Source organism: Bradysia coprophila, unplaced genomic scaffold (genome assembly GCF_014529535.1).
Source record: "Bradysia coprophila strain Holo2 unplaced genomic scaffold, BU_Bcop_v1 contig_583, whole genome shotgun sequence".
Taxonomy (NCBI): Eukaryota; Metazoa; Arthropoda; class Insecta; order Diptera; family Sciaridae; genus Bradysia; species Bradysia coprophila.
The window spans coordinates 21323-32594 of record NW_023503823.1 but is presented as its reverse complement, the minus strand read 5'-3'; positions in this window follow the sequence as shown (position 1 = coordinate 32594).

The window sequence follows — 11272 nt, the reverse complement described above, 5'->3', positions numbered from 1 at the left end:
TGTATTGTGTTTTTATCTCTCTTCAATCATTCAGCAGATTTTAATTTTTTTAAACACAAAGTATTCTTTTAGCATGTTATGTTATTACCTTGGTTATTAATGTTATTCCCGGACGGATCAATAAAACTTCGTTTATGTTGTATACATTTTACATTTTTATTTTGTCACAAATTATTTTTGTTTTTTTACGAAACAAAAGATTTTTTTAGAAACATTTTAAACAATTCAGCATCTGAATGGGATATAAAATAAATTTTTAGTTTAAATATTTTTGCAAAGGTTGATTGTTTGTTTTTTGTATATTTATATAGCAAATGAACATCTTTTGATGCAATAAAATTTATGACACTTCAATATCTTTTTTCAATAGTCATAAATTTAATATATGTGCTAACGAGTACCTAAAACGTGAGTTCGGCCACGGCAGAGTAAGGTAAACCAGGCAGGAGCGCTTGATTTGACTTGGGATCTGAATTATCTAGTAGTCTTTCTTTTTGCGAATACAATTTTTCTATTTATGTCAGTGTACATTTGAGTACTTTTTAATACAGTGTAGTAGGTCGCTTCTTTGACTTTTCAAAAATGAACCGCTACTACCTGGTCTATTTTACTCTGCTGTGGTTCGGCTCGACTCACAAATTGATCAATCATAATAGATTGTGGATTTGAGCACTATTTCATAGGACCTCTCAATGAACAATATTTTCATGGGCAATGTGATCGAAAATTTAATTTGATTTTTAAATTTTGTGTCTAAAATACCGACCCGAAGGTAGTGCCATCACGGAGTTTTGCAGTAGTGACGATAACAATTTCCACAATCTACTAGTTCAGTCAGAAAATTAGCCATGAAATCTTATTCAACACGAATCCGAATTATTTTTCATTCTCTTTTTTTTAGTTTTAAAATTACAAAACTAAACCGAGCACAACAAATAGTGCCTTGAATATTACAGAAGAAGAAGAAGACATATTACAACTAAGCTGTTCAATCCAATTCATTTTCTTTACTTGATACAATGAGATGAATATCATCTCTATTCCAATTGCAGAAAAGATTCGTTCAGCATCGTTGGTAATCATGTATCTAAATCGTACTTCTTAGATCATATCTCACAACAGAAATAATGAAAAACCGTCGCTCTAACGAATAAGACACGGTGTAAGTGAGGACTAAATTATAAAAACGAGAGTCAAAAGCGACCTTTTGCAGGGAGTTTCACTGTTGTTACAAGTAAAATCGTCGACTAAATTACATTAATTCTCGGCAATAATGTCAACACAAGTAAATGACAGTCAAAATGTGAAATAATTTGAAATTCAACAAGGAATCATGCCCGCACGTTCGTAAGCGGGCGTGACGCAAGTCCACTACCAAAAATGTTTTAAAAAAATGGGGACGGCGGAGCATATTTGCAGCAACTTTTTGACTTCTTCCCCTTGGCCCCAATTGGCCCAAAACAGGGAATCTAGGAATCCATACGAGTTCAACGAGCTATCACACGTTACTGCAGCTTCAACATTGGCCGAGATATTGAACTTCGAAATATTGATGTTTGTATGAAAAGAAGCAAAATTTCGTTTTTTCAGAAAACTAAAATCGCCTACGTTAGTTACTCGTTAGTTCCTATGGAAAAGTGGATCCAGCAACTCCTAAACGTTTCTATAGATTTTCCTGAAATTTTGGTTGTAGGCTAATAATGCCCCAAAAATAAGAATGGAATTTTCAAAAGTTGGAAAAAACTCATATCTTGGGAGCTGGAGCTCCACAAAGTCTACATACAAATCCCATATAAAAGCCAATTTATATGTGGGTGTGTGTTGTAAGTTGTATATTTTGTTGCATGATATGGATGGTAATGTGGTGAATGGTGTATGTTGTTTTGGGATGTATTTCTTGTAGGGAATTGTTGGGATCATTAAGTATTAACTGCCACTAGGTCGATTCCTAAATTTTGGGATGACAAGGTTGGTTCCTAAATTTTGGGATGACAGATGATTCCTCTGGCACTTCCTAACTTCCATCGGATTTTTTGATGGATTTGGGTTATTTTCGACATGAGTGCGGTGTTCCAAGGTTGGTTCCTAAATTTTGGGATGACAGATGATTCCTCTGGCACTTCCTAACTTCCATCGGATTTTTTGATGGATTTAGGTTTTATTCGACATTAGTGAGGTGTTTCAAAGTTGGTTCCTAAATTTTGGGATGACAGATGATTCCTCTGGCACTTCCTAACTTCCATCGGATTTTTTGATGGATTTGAGTTATATTCGACATTAGTGAAATGTTTCAACGTTGGTTCTATAAATTTTGGGATGACAGATGATTCCTCTGGCACTACCTAACTTCCATCGGATTTTTTGATGGATTTGGGTTGTTTTCGACATGAGTGAGGTGTTCCAAGGTTGGTTCCTAAATTTTGGGATGACAGATGATTCCTCTGGCACTTCCTAACTTCCATCGGATTTTTCCATGGATTTGGGTTATTATCGATATAAGTGAGGTGCCATCACTTGTGACGCAAATTTCTTTTTGCAAAATTTTCTTTCACAAATTTTTTGAGTTAATTTTTGTTGAGAAAACTTTTGCGTACGACGCACAATGCGTCACCCTCAGCGATATCAGTTATTTTGTAAGTAAGATAAGGACTTGCGTCACATTTACACTTTAAGGGTTTTTTGACTGATACTTCTATATCTGCAATTGGCTCTTGGAATATAGGTAGAACAAAAACCGAAACAGCCACAACAACAACACGAAAATATCATAAAGATTAATGTGGTATAAAAAGCTCGTTTAGTTTTTTTTTTTTGGACGTTACGCAGTAATAAGAACAGTGAAGAAAAATATTCTGAGAATAGAAAAATAAAAAGGAAAATGCCAAACATTTGCATAATGTTGAATGTCGATGGAACGGAGTGGAATTGCGTTTTTCTATCCATTCTTATTATTATAATATTCAACACTATAGAATCTCCAGAGTATTTGGCTGTGTGGTGGGTGGCTATCAACTTTCTCGAGAGATGGTTCGACGTATATCATTATGCGATACGATTAGTATAATATGTTAGAGATGTTCAAGTATGAATGAAAGCGAAAGAATTTGCCATTTGCAGAGAATACTAAATAAAGTGTAATTGTATACTCATTATAGACGTCACCTTCAGTGGGTGGGTGGGAACAGTAGTAAGAAAGTGTAATGTAAGTAATTAATTGTAATAAAAATTGACTGATGTCAGGTATAACGAAGATTTATTTACAAAGATAATTCTGAGAAATTTGTTACATTTTCATACGGTTCAACAACTGTTCGGTTAAATATGATGTCTTGAAAGCTAAAATATTTACAATGTAAGTGTCTGGTAGAGGTACGAAAGGAATTATCTTAATTCTGTGTAAGGAGCCACCGCACGTAACGTTCGGTACATTTTTTCGTTCACATTTCTTCGGTGATGTTTTCAGAAATGTGATGGGTTTTCAGAAATGGCTTTAATTGTACGTGTTCAACTCAGAAAAACATTTTTTTTTTAAATTAAATTCAGCACTGCTTCTAGCATGAACATGAAACATATTGAAATTGCAGTATGCTCTGCGTTGATTTTGTAAAGATAAATGACTTGTTTTTGTTGTATGAGTTAAAACATACAATACAAGCAATCCTAAGCGACAGATCTTATCATTAAAGCCTGCAAATTTGACACTTGTCAACTCAGTGTTCATGCTGGAGCAGTGCTGTGATCTGGTTATTCTGTAAGCAAGATTGAATTCATTCCACGACAAATCAAACACAAATATTTCACTCCGTCCAGCAGCGGTAAAATGTAACAAATTTCATAATTTTAATCAATTTTCCTCCGTCAAATAAATTCTGTTGTTCACATGAGTGTTGTTATGCTCATCATAAATGTTTGCTTGAATCTGTATGTATTATGGTTTTTGGTTGATTACACGTTACAATTCCATCAGATCAACCTGATGAATATTAATAATTTATTTGCTTAGGACATTTTTGGGATGGACACTTTTATTTAGATTGGATCCCTCGCTCCATTCATGTTACTGGCAATCATTTGATACTATGCGATGATGCATTGTATTTCTGCCTCGATTTCAGCAGATGATTAATTATTTCGAACGTTTTTTTTGTTGTTGTTGCCGTTGTATTCAAATATTTAGTTGGGTTGATGAACTAATTGAAAGGGATACGAAATATGGATTTTTCTGGGACAGGTAAACAAAGTTGACGAGTGAAATGTGTGGCACAGTGTGCACGAATATTGAATCGAATTTTTGAGAAGATTATGGATTAGCAGTCTCGTATAAAATTGTCGGTGGTGAATCTATTATAACAGCTCTGTTATCACACGAATGTTTATCATGTAAATTGGTTTGGAAGATTTAATCTTTGGATTTTGAATTGATATTCGAACGACGAAATTCAAAATACTCGGTGTGTGTTGATGCAAAGTAATGTAAACAATGTGAAACCAACCGGCGAAGATTTCCACGAATTCAATAACAAACTAATGGTGTGCGGTAACACTGAAGTAAATAGTTGTCAGAAGTAGAGATACGCGGATCAAGGTGTTTCGAAACCCGACCCGAGCCTAGTCCGAGTTAAATTTAAATTTTCGAAACCTACTAACCAAAACCGGATGAAATTGAACTTCGACTAGACTTAAATTTTTTAAACCCTGGATTCCACAACTGCGGCAAAATTAAATCGGGTCATGCCGGTCTCTTTTTTATCAGGTTCGGGTAATTATAACCCGCTCATTTGTAAAACATAATCAAAGTGACAGTTCGGATGAGAAAAGTTCTATTTTCTCCCCACGGGAGAGAAAGTACTGCACTTTTCTCACTAGAAATGGCATTCGACCAGAAAGCGATGCGTATGGAGACACGTGGAGTATTTCATCGCAACAGGTTTTACAAGCTTTAGTAACAACAAGGAAAAATGTGAATGGTTGAAGCTACAAATTTTCCTATTTCATAGACAATAACATTCATATTGATGCTAAAGAATTTGACATTACAAATTATAATGCAGTTACTATAGACGAAGAGTCTGAAAATTTCGTACAAAGTTTTGGAGAAAGTTTGATGGAAAGTTCTGACCATAAAGAACGCCAAAGGATTGAATTTCCCTGATATTTCCGGGATACAATTTCAATGTATAAAGGAAGACTTAAAGCTGCAACGTTTTTGTCCAATTAGAAAATGGTATATTGACTATAACCACTTCAGTTCAATGGGTACAATTAGAGGTGTGCGCCGGTCAATTTTTTCTCATCGGCGCGGCGTGAAAATGGGAAAATATTGATCGGCGGCGTAACTTTCCATACAAATTTAGTCAAAGATTACGATCGGCGGCGCAAAATTGACGAAAGTTTCTATCGGCGGCGTGTCGGCGCACACCTCTAGGTACAATGAAATCAAATTATGGCAATTTGCAGTCGTTAGAGAGATGAGATTTTAATTTCAGATCATCCATCAACTTTAAATTGAACAGTCCGGTAGGTTACCTCAACTTTCCTTAATTATTCAACATTACATGAAACATCAGTGTCAAGGAATAATTATCATCCACCCACCAAAAATTTTACCTGTTTCGTAACGTGAAACCATCACAAACATTTGAGCCAACATTTATTCCTCACAAACCGAAAACTTATGTTTTATTGAATTCCGGCAAGCTTCAAGCAATATATTCCGAGAATTTTGTATCACTCCTCCACATTCCTTCCATGTAAATTGGTAAGCTGTGTATGGACTTTACCATGTTCGAAATTGCATGTTTAATTCAGGGTGGGAAATGTTTGTAATTTACCATCTCTCTGCCATTTAAAGCAATTCAAATGGAAACCAAATTTATCCACCCACCATCATTCAAACCGAGAACATCGCCAAATGTCACTTCAAATGTCACCGTAGATAATTTTGAAAGATTCTTATGCCACACGGATCACATCCCACACATCAAGAACGGTTCTTTATTACAGTGTCTGCACATAACATGTTGTCACAAGTAACCTCAGCGTTTTTGGTTTTCTTGTGTACATACATTACCATATCCTATGTAAAACAGGCAGCGGTACATATCACTCTCATTATTAAGCGCTCTTTCGTGATAGTACAGTACCGACTTAAAACTGTAATATTAGTAGTTCGTAGTAGAGACAGTTTGCAAAAACAATGCACCGCTAGACAGGAGTGTCCAGATGGCTGACAAAGCAGACGCCGGATAGTACGTCACCTGAAATAGAAAATATCAAATGAATATAAATCTGATTGATAGAAATTCAATGAATGAATTTTCCGTTCACTGTCAAAGGAATGAATGACGTAATGTTATGCCAAAGGTAATGCTATAATGACTGTGAAGATATATATCCCTTTGCTGCCAACGAGAGAGTTCAATCGAAATTCAGTGAGTCAATATTTTCACATTGCCAAATACAAAACAAACATCATCAATATGCTATTACGCTTGAGAAGTCAACAAAGTGAAAAATTCATAACTCTGTCAAGTAGAGAAAAGGAAGTTTCATCTCAGCTGAAGCAACCCATTCAAGTCAAGTGTCTATTCACTATTCAAGTTGAAATATCCGCCTTGGTATTTGAAATTTATGTTGCCATATAGGCAATATTATACGCCGTCGACATCACAAACAAGAAGTTCTCGATGAGAAATTTCAAATTAAAATTTATTGATTCTCTGATGCATTAACACTGCCATGCTTTTTGTTTGTTCACTCTGTTCATACTTTCGTCGTATTGTTCCTTTCGGTTTCATCTTTGATGTGCTCGGCTGCATATCATTAATTAGTCAATTCACGCAGCATGACTATTAGTTATTGCCCACCCACTCTGTCAAAATTCGCAACTGCAAAATTAGTTATTTATGACATCGAGTGCTGAAGGACATGTGTCATAATTACACATCGTGTGCCTAATAAAGTACGATGCACCGAGATTCATACAGAGTTTTATGCAACAGAGGCATCTAAAGCTCGCAATTTTCGAACATTATGATGCAGAGCTGCGAAAAAGTAATTTATTTGTACTCCACTGAAGTGGGTAATTTGTTGAAACATCATGCAACGAATCTGAGAAGCGAATTAGAGATGTGCAGGGTTTCGAGGATTTTCGAAACCCGATCCGACCCGAAGGCAGTTCGAATTAAATTTTTCGACATTTTTATGGCGATACGTCAGCACAAAAATAGTTATTTATCTACCAAGGTAGGTATGAAGGTATTTTTTCGCACTAGATGTCGATCCGAGGCGAAGCCGAGGTCGACAAGACGTCGTGTGCGAAAAAATACCTTCATACCTACCGTGGTAGAAACAACGTTTTTCGCAATTTCGGGCCATAATCACCTTTCCAATGCAAAATATTACCAAAATTTCTACCTAACTCACATGCAAACATGAATTCATTTGAACGATCAAGCAACCTGCACTATATACACATTGCAATGTGATGTATAGAGACGCGCTAAATAAAATCAAGTAGTCAATGCTTAGTATGTACGCTTCAACAATACGTTCTGTATAATTGTGTGACTCTGTAGCCAAATGGCTATGGTCGTTGCTTGGTGTTTGGAAGAATTTTGGTGTTGGATGTTCAAATCCTGGTCTGTGCAAAGTTTTTATTTATAAAATTTAGTCTTTCTTAAAGGTACTAAGCTATGTAGCGTGCGAAAAAAATGTGAAAAAGCCCAAGTGCGAAAAAATAATCAAAAACGCACTGAGAATACCTTCAAAACGACATTAAATGGATGCATGGAAAGGTGATGATTATGGCCCGGAATTGCGAAAAAATGCAAACAAAATCATTTGACCAATTAAGTAACTCTGCTGACCACGCCACGTCACCGTTGAGATAGTTTAGCCACTAGCCAGTCGTAATATAAGGTGACAGGTTTGAACCGACTAACATTTCCAATTAACTCCGACGATAGTAAGCAATATGGAAACGAAACAGAAATACACACAACACAAAGAGCCTAATTTCCGGTTTTATTTTCTTTAACTTTGATGAGAGATCAGAGCATCTCAGTAATAATCTACCGTAAGCGGTTCTTCGAAATGGTGTTGTTGTGCAATAGCAATATTAATATGGCAATTTAGCGTACATAGCCAGGAACATGGGTGTTCTATCATAATTTAATATTGAAACCATTAACACGTCTTCGAAAGAGCGTTGACCTCAACCACATGTTGTATGCATATCGAATAATTTGCCTATTGTTAACAACATTTTGTTATTGAAGCATTCAGCATTTAGCTTTAACTGAGCCATACGCGAAGCTACATATAGATTCATTTGTGTAGATTTGACTAAACCAAGCAATTTCGCATCACAAAAAAGCGAAAACATTTGTTACTTGTTGCTGCGATATGTGACCATTCAAAGCAAATTTCAGTAAACGTTTTCATTGCACGTTCAAATCACGAACTCTTCTCTTTGTTTGTTTTTCGTTCATTTTGCGTGATTAAAAAAAAAGTTCGTTGAATACGCTGATGGCTGCAATAAATTATGGATCGAAAATACGAACTGCGTTGTTTGTGTTTTTTATGCAGACTTTTCTTTCAGCATCAACAGAAAGTTTGTTCTTTATAACCACAATAAAATAAAATCGAATAAATTCTTAATGGAAATCGATCGTTTCGTGACTTGTTATTGCGATGAAGGAAACATCTCCACATCGTTTCCAAAAAACCTTTCTCTGAGGAATAGTACACTACTGTCTTGCTGGGACATTTTTTGTTGAGGTGTGTGTGTGGAAGGTTGTTTTTCGAACCAGAGGCAAGGAATACTGTATCAGTGAAGTAACTTTTGATATCTTGTAATCACTTTGAGTAAAAGTACCTTACGTATATTATGTCCATGTAGTGAATAGTTTCCGCGATGGGCCCAATCATACATGTAACGACCACTTTCCGCATGGGATAGCGAATAAAATCATTCTACTTTGTCTCGTCTCGTAGGAGAACCTATAAAAATGCCTTCACTTCTCCTTCCCCTTTTCATTTCTCAGAGAACACAATACCACTTAAACTCGTAATGCTTTTCAATTAATTGAATTATTAAACTGGCGTTACGAAAATCAGGGCTTTTAAATGATTGTTATCCAATTAACATTCGATTTGCTGGATGTACAAAACATAAACAAACATTTTAATTAGACGAAACCGTGTTCCCGGACTACTGTAAATTCTACGCATAATTTATTTCCCAAGCTTTTCATTTCATATATCTTTTCTATAGCATCATTTTCAGAGATCTCCTACGAAATTAACGCAAAAATAGTTTTATCTTAAGGAACTTTGAAAATATTTTATCAGAACCCTTATGCTTTAAGTGTATTTTTGGTGCAATTTGGTACATCGATTTAACTTTGTAAAAAAAAAAATTCAAGGAATTTTGAAAACTGACACATTTTCTGTTTTGTGGTTTACTGGTTTTTTGTGAATTTTGCATGTGTTTTTATTTACAGAAACAGAAAATGTGTCGGTTTTCAAAATTCCGTGTGTGTAGAACAATTTTTTGCTCAGAATAACGTCGTTTATCGATAAAAAATAAAAAAACGCCGGTAGGCAACAGTTCTGTTTCATCACTTTCTGAAGAATCTTGAAAATGTATGGGAAATGTCGTTTTTTTCACAAGTCGACTATGGGTAAGGATCTAGCCGAAGACTAAGCAAAGCGGTTTTGAACTCCTTTTAGGTCCTAGAACTCGAAATCTGAAGTCATTTTTTTGGGAACCTTCAGAAAAACATTATTTTTGTTAAGTGACACCGTGTGTTCTATCACATGTTTTATGTCAAGTGAGTTTCAAAATTAAATTTGAATGATATAAGTGGTCACTTTACTCTAATTTATTATTGAATAAAGTCAGTTATGTGTAGGCTGCTACAATTATGTGTGCGAAATAAAATGAGAAAATTGTCAGGCTGACAATGTGTCAGCTCATTTCTGGAAGCTATTAGCTGAAGATAGACCAAGCTCCGATGATAAAAACCTTTTTTTTTTTAAATTGTATGTAAACAAATGGAATATTTGCGTGCATGAGTTGTGTGTATGCTTCACACACCTACATTAATATCTTCTTTTTTTTAACAATAATCAGTCAAAAACACTCAAAAGAGTAAAAGTGACGCAAGTCCCTGTGCATACTTCCAAAACAACTGATATCGCTGGTGGTGACGCATTCTGCGCTTGTACGCAAAAACTGTAACAGCAAAAATTTGACCAAAGAAATTCTAGAAACAAAATTTTACCAAAAAAATTTTGCGTCACAAGTGGCGAGGAAAGTACTTTTAAGAAAATTTTTTAAATAGGCAAGAATATGTCCTAATACGTCCGAACCATCTGCCACTTTGTGACGCAAAATTTTTTTGGTAAATTGAGAAATTTAAACGATTTAAAAAATTTAAAAAATTTGAAAAATTTAAAAAAATTAAAAAATTTGAAAAATTTGAAAAATTTAAAAAATTTGAAAAATTTGAAAAATTTTGAAAAATTTTTTGAAAATTTTGAAAAATTTTGAAAAAATTTGAAAATTTTTAGAAAATTTTGAAAAAATTATAAAAAATTGAAATATTTAAAAAAAATTGAAAAATTTAAAAAATTTTGAAAAATTTTAAAATTTAAAAAATTTTGAAAAATTTAAAAATTTAAAAAATTTAAAAAATACTAAATTTAGGAAAAAAAAACTGAGGCGAGCAGAGCTTACCAAATACCAAAAGCGAACAAATTTGTTCTACCATACCCATCCACACACACACACTTAAAGGTGTTCTTATATGGGGCCTATATGGGAACTTCGAGGAGCCCTAGCCCCCCAATTTTTTTTTCTGGAATGTCTTAGAATGACGACTAGAATCTACTCCCAAAATTTCAACAAAATCTAAAGAAGACTTTAGAAGATAGGAAACACGGACGGACGGACGGACGGACGAACGGACTAACAAAGTAACGTAGGATTTTTTCATTTCGTTTAAAGTACTGAAATTGACCAAAGTCGCAGGACCTATTTTAAGTAATTTTTATTACTAAAAATTACCAAATTTACTAAAATTTACCAAAAATTTTTTTAGTAAATTTGGTAATTTTTAGTAATAAAAATTACTTAAAATAGGCCCTGTCAAAATGTATGGAAATGGGGCTTCTTGGAAGATTTTTTGCGTGGCCAAATTTTAAGCTGCAAGAATGTGTGATAGCTCGTTGAACTCGTACGGACGCCTAGTTTTTTTAATGGTAA